The sequence below is a fragment of the Podarcis tiliguerta genome (assembly GCF_965153285.1).
Source record: "Podarcis tiliguerta genome assembly, chromosome: 12".
Taxonomy (NCBI): Eukaryota; Metazoa; Chordata; class Lepidosauria; order Squamata; family Lacertidae; genus Podarcis; species Podarcis tiliguerta.
The window spans coordinates 3,564,444-3,581,950 of NC_139545.1; the positions used below are offsets into that span (position 1 = coordinate 3,564,444).

General features: G+C 44.5%; 1 protein-coding gene across 4 annotated transcripts in view; it reads left to right on the plus strand.

Annotated features, from left to right (window-relative positions):
* The first annotated feature begins 4,465 nt into the window (after positions 1–4,465).
* The window catches only part of GLI3 (GLI family zinc finger 3), a 253,340-nt gene continuing 240,298 nt past the window's right edge, over positions 4,466–17,507 (plus strand). The window contains exon 1 of one of the 4 annotated variants that reach the window (XM_083407003.1): positions 4,466–4,879. The gene's annotated coding sequence lies outside the window, so the exon portion shown is untranslated. Of the gene's footprint in view, positions 4,880–5,200; positions 5,513–17,507 lie in introns of those variants that run through there. The other 3 variants (XM_083407001.1, XM_083407002.1, XM_083407004.1) reach the window with 3 other exon arrangements.

Here is a 17,507-nt window from a genome sequence, read left to right on the forward strand (position 1 = left end):
AACTCAGCATTACATCTTCCTGTAGTGACCAGCAGAATAATATTTAATTATCATTATAAATGTCATTTATTAAATATGAGCCAGACAGGATATTTAATATAACAACCTTCCACTTTTTAACAAATTAAAGTTAAATAAATGTGCACATGCAAACATAATATTAGCATATTATCAAAAGTGCCTATTTCAGGTACTTAATGAAGTATAAAATAACAATGTAATAAACAAAAATATTGATTACGGTTAGAAGGAAAGGTCATCTTTATAGTTTCTTTTTCAATCTATTATGCTTTTAATTTACAAACCCACATATTAAGATTGCTGCTTTGCAAAGCTTTAGTTGACCGTTCTATTAATTAGTGCTTGCATCCCTAGTTATGAGGTTTTCTGTGTGGAACTAAGGCTGTGTACACATTACTCTGCATCTGGTGTACTCCTTCCACTGGTTTCCGAAGCTGTCTACTCATGATGCTATCCTCAATCCATATATCCTTTAGTTTCTTGGGAAATGCTGCATTTTTATGCCTTTCCCCCAGGATCGACTTAAAACATAAGCCGTGTAAACACAATCTATGCCCTCTCCATTTTCCTTTGGACAAGTATTTGTAGTCAAAAGGTATAAGTAATGGTGGTTTCTTGGACTCACCTATCCTTGTAGATCACAGAGGTGGAGGTAGAAGGGCAGATTTTTGTATGCAGGCAGAATCCCACTAAGCCACAAGTTATAGGTTAGGTTAGAAAAAGGAATAATAGGAATGTAAAAATAAGATTAAATTCAGCAGATATTATTATAGAGAGGCCAGATACAGTTTAGGAGAGGATATTAAAGGGCAAGTTGAATCTACTGTACTCACTTGATTTCTTTAATATGGTAGCAAGTACACCAAAACTCTATTGTGAAGGAACAAGATTTATAATCTTGTCATCACAATTTCTCTTGTACAGATGGGTAAGAACCTCATTATTCCATGAAGCTTGCACCACCTCTGAGAAACCAAGTCATTTCCCTGGTGATGGAAAAGAAACCCTATTTATGTAATAATATTTGGATTGTAGCTTGCTTACCTGCCTATTTGGCCATTGCCAGGCGGGCTGCAGCGCCAACCGTGCCCTTGGGGTCTATCAGGGTGTCCACCTCCTCGTCCAGTTTTGAAAAACCATTTGTACATGTTCCATCTGTTGTGTAATAACCCTTACTAATGTGCCATAAAGTTGTAGTGATTACTTTATTTTCCAAATAAAAGAAGGTAGATTTCCAGGGGAGGGGTGCTGAGTAATTGTTTTCCTGAAAAGGGGGCGGTAGGCCAAATAAGTTTGGAAACTTCTGCTTTAGAGAATAACATATGCAAAAATGGCATGCATTTACAATATAAGGGAATAGTCCTAAATATTAAAAGTCAGCATAATTTATGCTGGTTTAAATCAAGCTCCCTTCTGAAGCAGGACTCCTGACAGCTGAGCCAGCCTAAACCTGGCAGAAGGAAAACAAGCCATTAAAACACCATTTGATTTATACCACTCTTTATAAAGTTATGCTGGGTTGCCAGGTCCCATGTGCTGCCATTTACATGCACTTTTAATTCAATAATACTTTGGTCACTGCTCCAGTTGGTTACACAATCTTGGACCAGGTTCCATACGGTAGTCAAGTTTAAGTCCAGGGTTGTCACCCAGCTGGTCAGTTGCATGACCAACTATTCTAGGGCACAGTCATTTAGGGTGTCTAGAAATTTTATTATTGGTATGAGCTTTCGTGTACACGCACACTTCTTCAGATACCAAAGTGTGCATGCAGACGAAAGCTCATACCAATAACAAACTTAGTTGGTCTCTAAGGTGCTACTGGAAGGATTTTTTAAAATTTTGTTTCAACTATGGCAGACCAACACAGTTATCTACCTGTAACTAGAAATTTTACTTCTTTGTCATGACTGGAACACATATGTAGCCAGTCTGAGTGTAGTTGAAGCGGCACATTATTACATTTCCTCTTTTGGATGCTTCCACGATTTCATTCTTCATCTCAAGGTCTCCAGGATCATTTTGACCAGGGGAAAGATAACATGTGCCCTGAACTAAATTTCTCTTTGGGTCTGATATCACTACCCATAATGATTCTGTGGCAACATCTTACAGACACCCCTCTGTTCACGTGGGGTTATGTTCCAAGGAATTACGCACGTTGGTGAAGTGGCAGTAATTGAAACCGAATGAAAAAGCCTGCAAACACCCCATTCTGCCCTTTTAGTGGCATTTCAGTGGTCTCTTTATGATGTTTCCAAGTCACTTCTGGGTTTGGTGTGATACGCGTATACACAGCTGTGCACATATCAAACGAGTGAAAACGGGGGGCTGCCTATATACACCTGGGCTCTGCATCCACTCGGGGTGATTCAGAATGGGCCTTTCCCTGCGACCACCTGATTCCCACTTCAGCCATTGTGGAACAGCGCCCGGCCCCGGCCCCTCAATTGTGGGGGCAACGTAGCGTACTTGCCAGAGGTAAAAGTGCCAGGTGCCAGGTGACTGGAAAGACAACTGCCTGAGACCCTGGACAGCCACTGCCAGGCAAAGCAGAGAATGCTTCCCATGTGCTTTTATTTTGACTGAAACAACCTGACTGTAGCTTATATCTTTGTTAACTGCTTTGAGGTTTCATTGCAATCAAGTGGTAAATAAAGCTCGCGGAACAAATAGTAAATATATGGATGTATAGTTGGCATCCGTCTGTCTTGAGAGTGCAGCTCTCTCTCTCTCATGAAGTCAAACTGGGCTGCCCAGACGACAAGCGTCTCAGCCTCACTGATGGGTCCAAAGGGAAACAGAGCAAGACGTTTGGCACCAGCTTGGCTGCAGGAGTTGCCAGAAGGAGGCGTACAAGGCACCATCCAACCCTCTTAGGGACTCCACTATGGATTTATGTAGTGTTTAATCCATGGGTAGGCAAACTAAGGCCTGGGGGCTGGATCCGGCCCAATCGCCTTCTCAATCCGGCCCATGGATAGTCTAGGAATCAGCGTGTTTTTACATGAGTAGAATGTGTCCTTTTATTTAAAATGCATCTCTGGGTTATTTGTGGGGCATAGGAATTCGTTCATTCCCCCCCCCCAAAATATAGTCTGGCCCCCCACAAGGTCTGAGGGACAGTGGACCAACCCCCTGCTGAAAACGTTTGCTGACCCCTGGTTTACTCCTTAGCCCTTTCTTGTCCCGAACCTCAAGACAGTGGAGGTTTAGGGTCAGACTTTTCTTTCTCCGAGATGGGCCCCCCTTCTCAGGTTTTTGAGCCCCATCTGCCCCTCACCTCCCTCTGCAGAAACCACCTTCTTGACTGTTGGGGCCACTATTGGGCTTGTCCACTCAGTATGCTGGACACATGCAGGGGAAGGCCTTAACTCACCAAGAGCTTGAGACCCATTGGCTACCCTCACCTGGATTAGCCGGCCATTGGGAGCCCTTCTCAAGGTGTAGCAGCTGCTGCAAGCTGACAGTTTCTGGGTGAATGCAGGGTGGGGAACACAGGGCGACAAACTACCCCCGAGGAGCATGGCTGTTAGTTCCCCTCTGGTGGGGTACTACCCTTCCCCTGACACTCCATACACCCAGGGATGTAGCACACCTGGATTAATGCAGAGCCCACTGGGGTGCTTTTTAGATGTGTGTTGCCTAATCTGACCCCCCCTCTGCCTGCTTCTGGGCCTTGAATGCTATTCTGCCCAGGCCCCCAAAGGCACAGCTTTGAACCTGGTGCGATGAAAATCTCCCATGGAGAATAAAATGGTCCCCGAGTTAAATTTGGACCTCCCTTGGGTGCTTGCACTGCCATTGTCACCTGAACTCTCCACCTCACGGCAGAATTTTGTGGTGAAGGTGGGGGAACCAGGCCAGCCTGCCTTTAGAAAGCAGCGGGAGAAGCTGGCTCCCGAGAAGAGTCTGCACAGATCCAAGTGTCCAAAAAGAGAGAGGGTGGAATTTAATTCAGCTCCACATATTTGTACATAATGAGAAATGCCCGAAGATAAGCACAAAGGTAAAGCGGGATGACGAGCCGCGCACTGCAGGTCCTGTCTATCTGGAAATCCCCACGAACTTTTTTGCTCTCTGTGTTTTTTTCACACCTATGATGGACATTCTTTGAACATAAACGTGGGAGCCTCCTAACCTTGAAGGATTGAGGGTTTGTCTGCGAGAGGCGGCCCAGACACGGGGCACCTCTGGGCTGGGAAAGGGAAGGCGGCACCCCGCCGCCAGAGGGGAAGGGTCCTCCCCGAGGGCACCCCGCTTCTCTGGCGCTTCCTCCCGGCCGGGGGAGCGGCCTCCGAGGGGGAAAGGAAGGGGCGAGCGGGGGCCGCGTGCCGCAGCCTGCCGGCCCCCCGGAATCTCCTCTCGCCTGGGGCCTCAGCGCCGCGCGCGCCTTTCGGGTTCCCGCCACCCGCCCCTCGCGCCCTTCTCCTTTGGCATCCTCGGCCGGGCTTCTTCGGCGGCGCCGCAGCCTTCGCTCTGGTCGCCTTGAAGGCAGAGAGGCCCTCCCGTCCCCGAGGCTGGCGGAGCCGGCTCAAGCGCGCCCGAATCCCCGGGGAAGGCAGGGCTCCCCTTTTCGTGCCAGCCCCGCTCCACGTGGAGAGGCGCGCGCAAAGAGAGGAAAGTTGCGCGGGCTGGCGCTCCCGCAGGATCGCCGGGTGCGTGTCTGTCTTTCTCCCGGCAGATCGCCTCCCCCAAACACCCAGCGGGGGAGGAGGAGAAGGAGGCGGGCGGACGGGCGGCGAGCGGGGCAGCGGCGGAGGGCTGAGCCGGACAGCCCGGCAACATCTGCAAAACTTGGGCGAGAGCAGGGAGGAGGCAGAGGAAGCGGCAGACTCCGGGCAACTTTTCGGAACACGTGAGTTACGAGAGTTGCATGTTTTCCTTTCCCCTTCTTCTTCCCTGGAGCGAGAGGCAGAGAAAGGAACGAAATCAGAGAAGGGGGAAAGGAAGAAAGAAGAGCAAAGCGCAGCCAGCGGGAAGGGAGCCGGAGGAGGAGGAAGGGGCAGCGGCGGCCGAGGCGCCTTTCCCTCCCTTTGCGTGCAAGTTTGTGATTTGCGAATTGGCGGCGGACTTTCCTCCTCTTTTCGGGGTTGTTTCGGTTGTTGTTGTGGAACCGGGAGAAATGTCACTCCGGGCTCCTCCGTGAGTCAGAAGGGATCGGATTACAGCGGGGCGGGGGGGGGGGCGAGGAACCGCTGGAAGGTCTCGGCGGAGAAAGAGAACTAGGCGCGCGCGCGCCTGAAGGCAACCCCCAAACGGGAGGGCGAGCGCCGGGCGCGGAAAAGAAAAGGCGGACATCTCCCGAGAGCCCCAAACGCCCCCGCTCCTCCCCCTCCCCAGCCCGCCCCTCCAAAACAGAAGCCAAGTGCCCTCATTCATCCTCGGGGAGCGGCGCGGCTAAGTTGGCCGCGGAGGAGCCGGCGAGGCCCCGATCTTCGCCTATGGGGAGCTCGCGGGCTGCTCCCCACCCCAGCCGAAGCGGCGGCAGGTAAGCCGTTCCCCCCGTGCTTTTCGGGCGGGGGGCTGGAGGTGCGCGCGCGCGTGTAAAAAGAGGGAGAGAGAGGAGGGGAAAGTTCTTTGTTTAACTTGCAGCGCGCTGGCCGCGCGGAAAAGAAAGTTGGCGTGGGGCTTCTCTCGGGAGGGAGGGAGGGAGAAGAGCTTCCCTTTTCTGCCCTCGATCTGGGATGGAGAGCTCGGGGGGAAGTTGAGCTGGCCAGGCTGCCGAGGCAGGGCGCGCTGGCTTGCGGGTCGCTCTTGCAGGGGCTTGTCCCGGAGCAAGCCCGGCCCGGCTCGGGCTGGCCGAGGCGCCAGAAGCGCGCGGCGCGTGGGCCTCTGCTCGCCCCCTTCGCGCTCTCTGGACTCGGAGAGCAGCAGGGGGAGGCTTCCCGTCCCGCAGCTCCGTTGCACTGCTGCCCATTTTGCAGGCTCCCAGCAGCTGCTTGGCCTCTTCCAAGGGGCGGGAGGGAAAGAGAGCGCGGGGTGGAAAGAGCGTTTACTTTCTTGCCAGCAGTTTCTGTGGTGGCTGGAAGTTTGCCACATCTGGAAGGGTGGAAGCAAGTGATCGGATGTGGTACTGTACACAACCTTCTGCTGTTATTTGTAGTGTTAGGAAGGCTGCCTTTTTAATCTCTTCTCTCTCTCTTTTTGGAGTGATTCATTTGCTTGGAAGGTCCTGGGAAAAAGGGAGGGGGTGTTGAAGGAAGATGGGAGCAAAGCTTCCAGTTTTAAAAAAGCTGAGAGTTAAAAGCGAAACTTTCAGAGTTTACTGTTGCAGAATGAGAGAAGGGTCCCGTGGCAACTCGAAGGTTGGTTAGCTGGTTTTGGCACAGATGCTTGAATTTCCATTGTTAGCTGACACTTTTGTAATAATCTGGCAAGGTGCAACCCAAATGCTCCCTGGATCTGAATATTTTTCTGTTGTGCAGATTTCTCCTTTCCTTACATTTTGGCTGCTTCTGCCAAACTTCGTTCTCTGGATGGCGAGGGCTTCTTGACCGGACAGCTATAGGAATCACACCCAGCAGTTAACTTTCTCAAACTTGGAGAAGGGCTAGAGGGAGCTTGGAAAAAGAGGCAGAGTAAATAGAGGCAGGCAAAGCAATTTGGATTAGACTCTTGGGCAAGTAAGCACATCAAAGGGACCCTAAAAGGCTCCTGGAAAGTATCTGTATTGTTATGCCAGCGCAACCCTTCTTCTTTTGGGTTGTTCACAGTTGCAGCTTTTGTGATTGGGAGGGGGGCTGCCACTTGGGGTTTGCGGCTGCAAGCACCATATGGGGAAAAGGGTTCAGAAAGCTAACCCCCCTACCCCAAATTATTTCAGTCCTCTGGTGTATCATGTTGATTCCATCCTTGGGGTCTGGTGTTTGTGGCCTTTTGCCAGTTTATATGTAGAGATATTTATGTAAAACATTTTCTTGCTGTTCTCTGCCAGCTGTTCCACATTTTCCAGCTGCCAGTTCAGTTTGAAATGATGGGCCATTTCCATCCCAGCCTAGCAGAGCCTTTTTGAGGCCAAGTTATAGGTGGCAAGTTAGCATGCAGGGGGCCTAAGAGAAGTCAGCATTAGCTAGCTGGGCAGCATACGTTGTTAACTTGCTTCTTTTTGGAAGGCATTAAACTTTTTTTTTTATTAAAAAAATCAGGCCTTTTCCATTTTGATGTTTGAACCTGCAATTTTGGTTTTATTTGTATGGGTCACAGAAAAAAACTCATCTGTTCCCAGCTCTTTTGAATATGTGGTTCTTTTAATTATACCAGGGCATTCTATGCTTTTTTCTGTGTCCATATGATTCCAAAACGGCAACACAAATACTTGGGTGCAAATGAACACTGAGGAACCAAGCTTGTGTTTGAAAGGAGTAGATTAGGAAGGAAAGAAGGGGTTGTCTTTCTCTGTCTAGATTATACCCTAAAATTACTCATAAGTAGCCTTTAACTGTTCAGTGCATTTATGCAGTTGCGTTCTCAATTTGGAATGGTGTGTTAGTGATCGATGCCTATAATTGTTTCCTTTAGGCTCTTTATTAAAAATTAATTGGGATCTGACAGTTTATTAATTGCATATCTCAAAGATTATTTTGAAAGAAGGATGCAGTGTTTAAAATGTAAAGAATTATGAAAATTTGAAATACTTCAGAGCACCTTATTGTAGCTGAGTTAGGTTATCTGTTTAAAAAAACCTAACCATGAATGACTTCAACAGTGTAAACTGTATAAAGTATTTCAAGAATTTATTTACGAGATATTGCTTGCAACATACTGGTAGATGACTTGTAGATGGTTATTTTTCAGCCTTATTAAAACAAACATTAAATTACATCAAATTGGCTGTAAGAGGCAGTTGCTTAGCTTTTGCTAGAACAAAACAGCTTCAATTCTCTGCATGTTTGCTCAGAAGCAGGTCCTACTGAGATCAATGGGACTATAGATGAAGCAAGTCTGTGTAGAAGAATGCAGTTTACTTGATTTCTTACACTGTGTTTGTAAGACACCCTTACTAGGAAATAAATTCCAATGAAATCAGTTAGATAGAATATACTTTGAAGCAATTATGTTTAGGATCAGGGTGCTGGAAATCAGGAAAGATGGAATGATGATGTAATGTAATTCTTCAAAGGAAAAAAATCAAAGCTAGAGAGTCAGTACAGAAGCTGTATTTCAAGGGTGTGTGTGTGCATGTGTTCATAATTTTACGTCGCATCACTACTCATGTTCGTCAGTGAAACTTTGTTTGCTAAAGCTTTTATCTGCATAAGAAATACTGAACCAAAAAAGACATTGCATATATTGTCTTGACTAAAAATGCAAAACTTGTACCCAACACCAAACAGAAGTTTGTAGAAAAGGCAAAGTCTTTTGAAATATAAGTGGTTTGTAGTTACGTTCCAGGCACCTTGCATTATTTTCATATGGTATTTTTCATTTGGGTGAGATGTGTTTGGACAGAGACAACATTTTCTATATGCAAAATGTTGAACTCTGGTTCTGCTGCAAACAGAACAATCACAGCACTTGCTTTGAAAGTTTAAAAGTTTAAAATTCACGTGGGGAGAGGTCCAGCTTTGTACTATAGAAGGCAGTAACCAGTTTTCATTGATTTCAATGGAGTAAGGGTGACTTTCTTTGCTGTAATTATTAATTACCTTTTATAGGACTTTTAAGAGTACTAAAGTCCTCTCTTTCTTACTTGCAATCATTTGTAATTACTAGCATGCACCACTGTCTTGTTTTACGCTTTGCAAAGGTGTTTATTTGATGTTTAAAGGCATTTTAGAAAACTTTTCTACAATTTCCCTTCAGAGTAAAGCATCTGATGCTTATTAAACTGGGAAGGGGGAGGCCAGAGAGTTATGAAAGGAAACGGTTTAATGGCCATTGTTGCCTGCGCTCCAGCGTGAGGAGACAGTAATGTACTAAGAAGAAGCAGACTCGGAGCAAGAGTGAATCAATGAGTCATGAAATCCTCAGGAAGACCTTAGTAATGGAATGTTAATGCTTTTAGACTATAGCAGATTATCTCAAAAGTCAGAGTTTTCTACTATATATGCAATTGTGGTAAATCCCCTAAACTAAAGAAATACTTTGAAGAAGGCATTCCTAAAACTGGTCCTCATATTCTTCAGTTTATTTGATTTTATTCTTTTTAAGAAGTCAAGACATATTTCATTTGATCAGTTTGCAGTAAGGAAGTGAGATGCTAAATTCACTCAATAAACCTTTTGTTCTTGTTTTACAAAAGGCTCAGCTCTAATAATTATTTCAAAGAGCCTTTTAATCAGTATTTCCACAACATACACCTTCAACCTTCCTTTGCTCTCCCTGTTCTGTCCCTTGTCTACAATGGAATTGATTTGTTCCAGCTTAAAAAAATAAAATAAAGGGAGATGGAATAAACAAAATAAAAATAAAAATTGGGGGCATGCTGTAAAACTTTTTTTCAAGTTTTCTCTGTGTATTTTCCCATCTTTACTTTTATTTGATAGGTCTGTGAAATAGAGCTGTAGACTGGCAAAGACTTTAAATGAAATTTCACACTTTGATGATTTTTTTTTTCAACTTTGATATATTGACAGCAAAAGGAGCTGCAAAGCTTTTATATAACTTGAGCAGTAACGCCAAGCAGCAGTCAAACGTCTCTCTGCATTTGTGTTTAACTGCAGAAGAAAAACATGTCCATGGGCAGTTGAGGTTCTTATCAACTCCCTAATCCCAGATCCCAGCAAACCTTGAGGGCATGCCTCAGATCTTGCTGAAATCATTGTAGACTCTCTCACAGTTTGCAGATTAAATATGCTATGTGTTCCTGGCTCCAACAACAGTTTTATGAGCTTACTAAGCTTCCTGTTTTAAGATCTCATTTTTCTGAAGTTTTTAGGAGCTGCTAAAGGCAATGCTGTCTGGGCTAAGTAAGTGGCTCTTGTTAATTTAGAGACACTTCAGATATTTTATTCTGTCTGTAAAAATAGCCCAAATTGTTATTTTTAAATTGGAAGGCTATTTACATTGAAGGAGCAGCAACAAAAAAGCATTCTTTCTAAAGGGAGATGCTGCTGTCCTCCGGCGTGACGGGGGAGGGCACAACGTTGTAAAGTTTTACATGGAACTTGATTTATTTGTTAATGGTGATGGGTCTGTCGAAAAATTAGACTTCTGTTGGAATTTCAGCGGTTAGGCAAAATCTCAATATCTTTGTTCCTTACTGGTTGTTTGATGGGTCTTGAGAAATTTGTACATCTTGACGGCTCTACCATTGCAAGCAATGCCCCCCCCCCCCCAATTGTAATAATTCACATAGTTTGAAACCAATGATATTTTTCCTATTCCTACACTGGGAAAGAACAATTTTGTCTGTTCCTTTCATCCTAAATCTTTTGTTTCCTCATAGCTGATGAACAGTTAACAACCAAGTTTCATTCCCTGTTGTAATCATGTTTATGTATTTAGCGTAAGAGTGGCTTGTTAAAAGAAGGAAAATACCTATATCATTGTTCAACAACATGTGTCAAGTTATTCCCAAGGGAAGTTGAGCCAATTTTGTGCTTAAAGGTTATTCAGTGAATGAAATTGTGAAAGCCCATTTGTCAAGGTGCTGCTGGTTTCTCTGAGTTTTCTACCCCCAAATTCATTGTCTTCCTGGCCCAGTCATTAGTCATCAGTGTATTAGCAATGCCTTCAGGCAATGCTGCCCAGCAGTACTTCTTCACACTACTCTAGCTCTCAAAGTGCACTCTGCAGACTCGCAGAATTACTGCACTGATTTCCACTTGGCTAGGTTTTGAGGTAAGTCCTCCCCTCCCTCCCTGCCTGCCTCCTCCCCGCTCAGCTCGCTCTCTAAGCCCCTTTCAGAGTCTCGCTTTCTGCAGAGACTTGGAGGTGTGTGTAGATGTGGGAAGGGTTAGGATTTTTCTGAAGGACGTCAGTTGTTATGGTATGAACAATACGTAACCATTACACTATTTTCAGGCTGCAAGTAGATTGCTAAACTGAGGCTTTCTGTGTTCTTTCAAGAGTTTCATAATTGCTCAATACTATATTCCACTGTGAGCATTGTTTTAAGAATTAGTCTCAGTATTAAAATATGGTAATTGTTTTTAGCCTACATGCTTACTCAAAAGTAAGTTGAACTTGGTGCAGTAATAAGTCTTCTTAAGACCGCAGCCCTTCCATGCACTTGCTTGGAAGTACGTGCCATTTCTGTGATGTAAATCGCTTGGGTTTATTCTGCACTCCTAGGCACCCTTCCTAACTTAATCAGCAATTAACTTGGCCATGTAGGATGGTGTGGCTTGACCTTTTCAAATGTGTAAGGTTTTTCACAAATGTGCATTCTTGGAAGGCGAAGATGGAATTTTGTGATTCTTGGGGAGCGGATTCAAAAGTACCTTCTGTTGCAGCAAAACAGAGCTGCTTTCTAGTCCTCCCCTGGCATTGCAGGAAGAGGGGGGAAAGGTAAAATGTTCTGATACCTGTTTTACAACAAGACGCAAGTGCAAAGCCTGAAATGAAGTTTAAAAGTTGGAAGGAAGGGCTTTATAAAGTGTGCATATTTACAATTGGAGTTCTTCTCGGGGCATGAAGCTTGTCATTCTTTTTACTGGAAAGGTGAAACATCTGGCTTTGCTTAGAATGTGAAAGACAGAATTCCTGGAGTTGAACCCCACGACTCTTCTTAACAAGATCTTCCGAGAAGGCTTTGCTTAACATCTTGATTGGTAAAAGGTGGGGTGCTGGGGCCTGTTATTTAAATGACCCAAATTGAAACGATAAGTGCTCATGCATATAGTATTAAAATTGCCGCTGAATGCCAGAGACTACTTTTTGTGGCTATATTCTTCATCCAGCTCCATTGCACGACGCTGATAGATTTAAATTTCATTGCAATTGGGATTGATGCCATAAAACAATACATCATTGAGAATGGAAAACAAGCCACGATAAAGTCCTTGTGCCATTGGGATTCAGCAGTTGGCAGCATAGGAAAAAGGAGTATCTGTGCCAAGCTACAGCTGCAGTGTTGTTGTTGTTGTTGTTGTTGTTTGAACAGGTGAAAGCAAGACACAAAGCAAAAAAGGGAGAAAACCCCCCAACACTGCTGGTATTGTGTTTTATTTATTGTTGTGGGGCAGGGGAGATCTCCAAAGGATCTCTATCACTGTCACCTCTTTTCACCCAAAAACCTCACCGCAAGCATTCCCATTGCTTATAACAATATCAGTTGAAGAAGTCTTCAGACTTGCTATGATCACAGCAAGATATGCTGATTGTCCTCTTCTGGGGCATATTCTCATGCTTCTGAGTGACCAATAGAATAAAAGGCATGCGTCTTCAAAGGGTTTCGGCATGTGCTTATGTTACACAGGGGAATGTGAACGGTGACCTGGAATAAAAAATGTACTTCATCCATGCTTTTTCCTCCCGAAATACAGGGTGCATCTTTTCCTCCCTACATAAATGCTTATGGCAAATTCTCTCTTCTCTCCCCTTCCTCTCTCCTAATGGAATTCGTGAATATACCACAGTATAGCAAAACAGCAGAGCTTTGGACTAGTTTCTCTGGATTCTTCAGTAAACTTGCAATGATTTAGAAGGTGCAAAAACAGTTTTCTGTAGTTGTCAGGTACACTGTGCTATCAGTGCCAAATACAATTTACGAGATCAGACAGGTGAGTGTCTTCCCTCCCCACTCTGCCTTCTCCCCCCAACTTTGATTAGATACAAGATTTATGAATTTATGGGACATTGTTTGTTGCTCTCTTTTACTTGAAGGAGATACACAATTGGAAGAAGTAATTCAAAAGGAATCTAAAGGCTATCTCATTCAAGAATTGTAGAGTTGGAAGGGGTTCCTGTGGTCCTACATAGTCCACCACAGTGTAGGGATCCCCATCCAACCTCTGCTTAAAAACCTCCAATGAAGGACAGTCCACTACCACTAGGCTGGTTTTGTTTTGCAGTTCTATGTAATTCTGTGAGATTCTCATTGCCTTCCCCTGTACTTGCAGAAGAATGCAGATCACACAACCTTACAAGCTTGCATTTTGCATGTTGGCAAGTTGCTAGTGATTTCAGTGGCATGTACACAATATATCAGGATGCTGAGTTCTTAAACAGTTGTTGAATTTCTACTTGCAGCAGGAATTGCGGAACTGAGTCTCAAATGAGAATCTGCAATAGAGTACTTTTTTATTTTAGTGCTGAGTTTCAGCTCTTGAAATAATAAATTAAAGTTCCTATTAAGTATTTGGCTCTGTCTCTTTTTATTCTGGTGCTGTGGATGTAGAGTGCATGTGATCTATGAGCAAATGCAGAAGCACCGAGTAGACTATAAAACCAGATGAAGAGACTTTCCTAGAAGCAGATGCCGCTCTGAGCTAAGTTTCATCTGTTAGGAGCTACGCTAGGCTCATAAACAGCCTCTAGAAAGCTTGCCTACGGTACTATCTGCCACCAGACAACTAAGCAGGGAAGGTCACTCACTATCTTAAACTTACATAGCTATGTATGAGTAGGCAGGCTGGTAAAAAAATGTAGGGCAAACTTTTAGGGGCTTATTTGCAAAATGGAATTGGAGCATTAGATCACTTTAATTTGGTCAGCTTGGCCAGTTTGTTTATTATTTATACAGTGGTGCCTCTGGTTACATACTTAATTCGTTCCAGAGGTCCGTACTTAACCTGAGGTACCACTTTAGCTAATGGGGCCTTGTGCTGTCACTGTGCCACCGGCGCATGGTTTATGTTCTCATCCTGAGGTAAAGTTCTTAACCTGAAGTACTACTCGTTAGTGGAGTTTGTAACCCGAGGTGTTTGTAACCTGAGGTACCACTGTACTTTTATACTGGGGTGGTCAATCTTTTTGCGGCCTTTGGGCGCATTTGCAAATGGGATAAGCTGTTGTGGACACCTCACACCCACACACTCACACTCACACACCCACACACTCACACTTCACTGCATCCAAGCCTTTTTGCTGGCTGCTCCCAGACTCTGGAACTCCCTCCCTGGAGAAGCCAGACTGGCTCCCTCCTCCTTGTCTTTCCACGGAAGACTTTCTTGTTCCAACTGGCTTTGGCACGTGACGGCTTTTAATGAGAGAGCAGGTGCTGTGCTGTTTAACTGTGATTATCTGTATGCTTTTAATAGAGCTTTTATATTTATATACAGGCACCTCACTTATGTGAGGGCTATGTTCCTGGCCCTCATGCATATAAGTGAAATCACGTAAACAGGGAGTGCCTTATAAGCACCTTTAAACATCCTCTCTGCTGCCCTCTCTCCAGACCAAAAATATCTTATCCGAACATATCCATAACTAGAAGTAAAACTCTGGGGTGTGTGTATGTCTCCTCGCAAGTCACAAGGACTTTCCAGCTCTTTATTTATTTCCTGGTGCCACACATATATGCAGTTGCGTGCAAGTCAATCACACTTAAGTGTGTGTGTGTGTGTGTGCGGAGAAACACTTGTATAGCTTTAATTCTGTTAATGTTTAATTGTTTTTTATTGATTGTTTCCTCCCTCTGTGCTTTTAGCTGTTCCTATTTCACCTGTAAGACACATTAAGTTAAGCTGCAATATAAAGCTTTCCAGTCTGATTTCAGAGGGAGAGGGTGACGCTTTTGGCCTTGTAAGTGGGGCGTAGGGGCGCCCACAGGTGCCGCGTTGGCAACCTTTGTCTTACACTGCCTGTCCAGCTCTCTTCTCTAGGAGCCTCTGGCCCAGCGCTAGTCACAAATAGTTCCAGGTGCGCATCAGGTGAAAATGTGGCTGCAAAGGACAAACCAGGAGCTGAAAGGGCATTCCCTATTCTTCCCTGGCAAATGGGGATGGCTGACAGGGCCGATCAGCTGGTGGCACCATCTTTTTTGATGTGGCCCTTTCAGCACCAATAAAAGTGTGAGGAGGAGGAGGATGGTTTTTCCTTGTTTTGTTTCCCGGCACCTGTTAAAAGTTACTCTGCCTCTGCATGTGGAAGTCCCTACTAATAGCCATTGGTAGGTCTATGTTAATGAATTTGGCCATCTCTGCATGTTGGTGGAGTGAAATCTAAGTTGTGTGAAGAACTATTGCATTCTTTATTGTCAGCTTTCATTGCATGCCTCCTCCCCCCATGCTCTACTATCATGAAAGATGGATAAAATGGTTGCGCTGTTTATTTATTATTGCCATACCATTTGTAGTTTTATGAGCCTCTCATGTCTTCCCCATGGTTACCTTTTTATTTCCTTGTTAAATTCCCCAATGCTTCAGCTTTTGTAGCCTTTACAGCATCTTTTCCTGCTTTTTAAAAATCATTTATGCCACTATTTTGATGTCTGTGGGATAGTGTTTAATAAAAACTTGTGAGATGGCACAGGCTGGAATTTGGTCCACAGAAGTTTCCTGGAATCCAGAAGTGATTCCATCTAATGAAGTCTTCTAAAACTTTTCTGCAATGACTAACTGAGGAATGTCTCACTTCTCCATCTTCTGGAGAGATGGATTATACTAAAAGAATTCCAGCAAATTATACCCAATTTTTAGAATGAACAATTAACAGCCAAGTTAAAATACTCTATTCCCCAAAAGAAATAGGATGAGAAGCACTGGGTATGTACTTTAATTGTAAGAAAATCTAGATTATTAATATCGGGGCAATCCCATCTGTGGTAGTTCAGATTTATGGGCTATGATACAAATTAGGGAGAATTTCTGTGTGTTTGTGTGAATCTTCATCTGTTTGTTGTCTGGTTCAGAGAGATATACAGGACTCTAAAATGCTTTCATCTAGCAATTAATTGCAGCTGGAAGGAGTAGCACTCTGTACTCCTAATATCACTCCCAGTTACCCTGTCATTGTTATTCCCATAACACTGATAGAACCTGGAAGGTGATGATTTAACAGGGGTACCCAGTTAATTCATGTCTGAACAGGGATTGGAACCTTTTTTCTTTTCTTTTTTCATTTGAAAAGGCTTTGAGGGCCACTTCACACATTACATGGAGATGAGGTCAGGTCAACAGGGACCCACAGCTTGTTGCAGCTGAGCACAGGGCCTTTGCATTTTCATGCCTTAAATCAACAGTGGGCAATCTACCAGCTTGCACATCTAATTTGTTTTTTACGGGAATCTGAGGTCCACCAGTTAGAGCCTGGTGCAAAGGACTTACACATCAAAATAAGGAATTATGAGACCCAAATTTATTCTGAGTTGCAGAACTGAACAGAACTCACAATTCTTCCACTCATAAATCCATTCCTGGTTACCCTTCACTTTCTTCATTTCAGCAGGAGGGGAGTCATTTTGTTGTTGCTATTGTTAAACAATTTGAAGTAAAAAAATACTTGCAAATCACCCAGAGATCTAGCAGTAGATGCCGCTCTCTCTTCTGCCTGCTTGTGCTTTAGAATACAATGTGTATTTAGAAGACAGCGCTTTGAGGTGCCTCCTATGCAGGAATGTATTTGAAGAATGCTGTATTAGAAATGGAAGTTTGTGGAAAATATTTCTTCTTTGAAGTCAAGAATAGAGTTGTTCTTCCTGTGAGGAAAAATGCATTATCCCTAGTTTTCACTCAAAAAAATTGTTGTGCAGCAGAGTGGGGGTCCCTGTATTATGAAGGATGGGAGTTTTTAGCTGAAATGCAATGTTCCTCTCCAGTGTGCTTGGGGGGAGGTCTTAAAGTTCAGTGGTAGAACATGCTCTGTTCGTTCATTCATTCGCTGCATCTGCTGCCCTTTCTTACCCTGAGGAGCTCAGGGTGGCATATGTGGGTCCTTGCCCCCTTTTATCTTCACAAGAACTCGTTCTAGTAGATTTGGCTGAGAAGTAGTGACTGGTCCAGGGTTGCCCAATGAGAATAATTAGTGGGCTGTGATTTGAACCCTGGTCTCCTTGATCTTCTTCAAGCCTGGCTCTCTTTAGAAGCTTCTAGGTTTAATCCATAGCATCTCCAGTTAAAGGATCTCAGGCTGCAAGACTGGAATCTGCATGAAACCTTGGCGAGGGGCACTGCATATAGGACCAGGTGGAGCACTAGCTTGACTTGGCATGCAGCAGCTTCACCTGCTGTTTCTCCAGGGTAAGGAGCTGTTCATTGGTTTGGTTTGCACATCATGCTAATCCCAACAATGTCTTTGTGCAAATTTGTGAGCACATGGCTATTTTGTTCCTTTCCGTTTGTTCCACTGCTGTGCTGAGCTAAGCCATAGTTTGGCTTGGCAAGTTGCCTGAACTTGGGCTCATGGTTTAGCTCTCCCAGAAAAACCATGAGCTGTAAACCTTAGGGCATACTTTGGTTGCAGCTCGTGGTTATTCTCGAGAGCGTCAAACCATGAGCTCAGGTTTGGAAGTCTTGTTAAGTCAAGCCGTAGCTTGGGCTCAGCAGAATGACTGGGAGCAGCAAAGCAGCTGCAATCTCTCCTGAAGCATGCATCTTTGCACCACAAGCCATGCTTTGATGTAGCATGTCATGCAGGCCAGGCCATTGTGCCAGTCACTT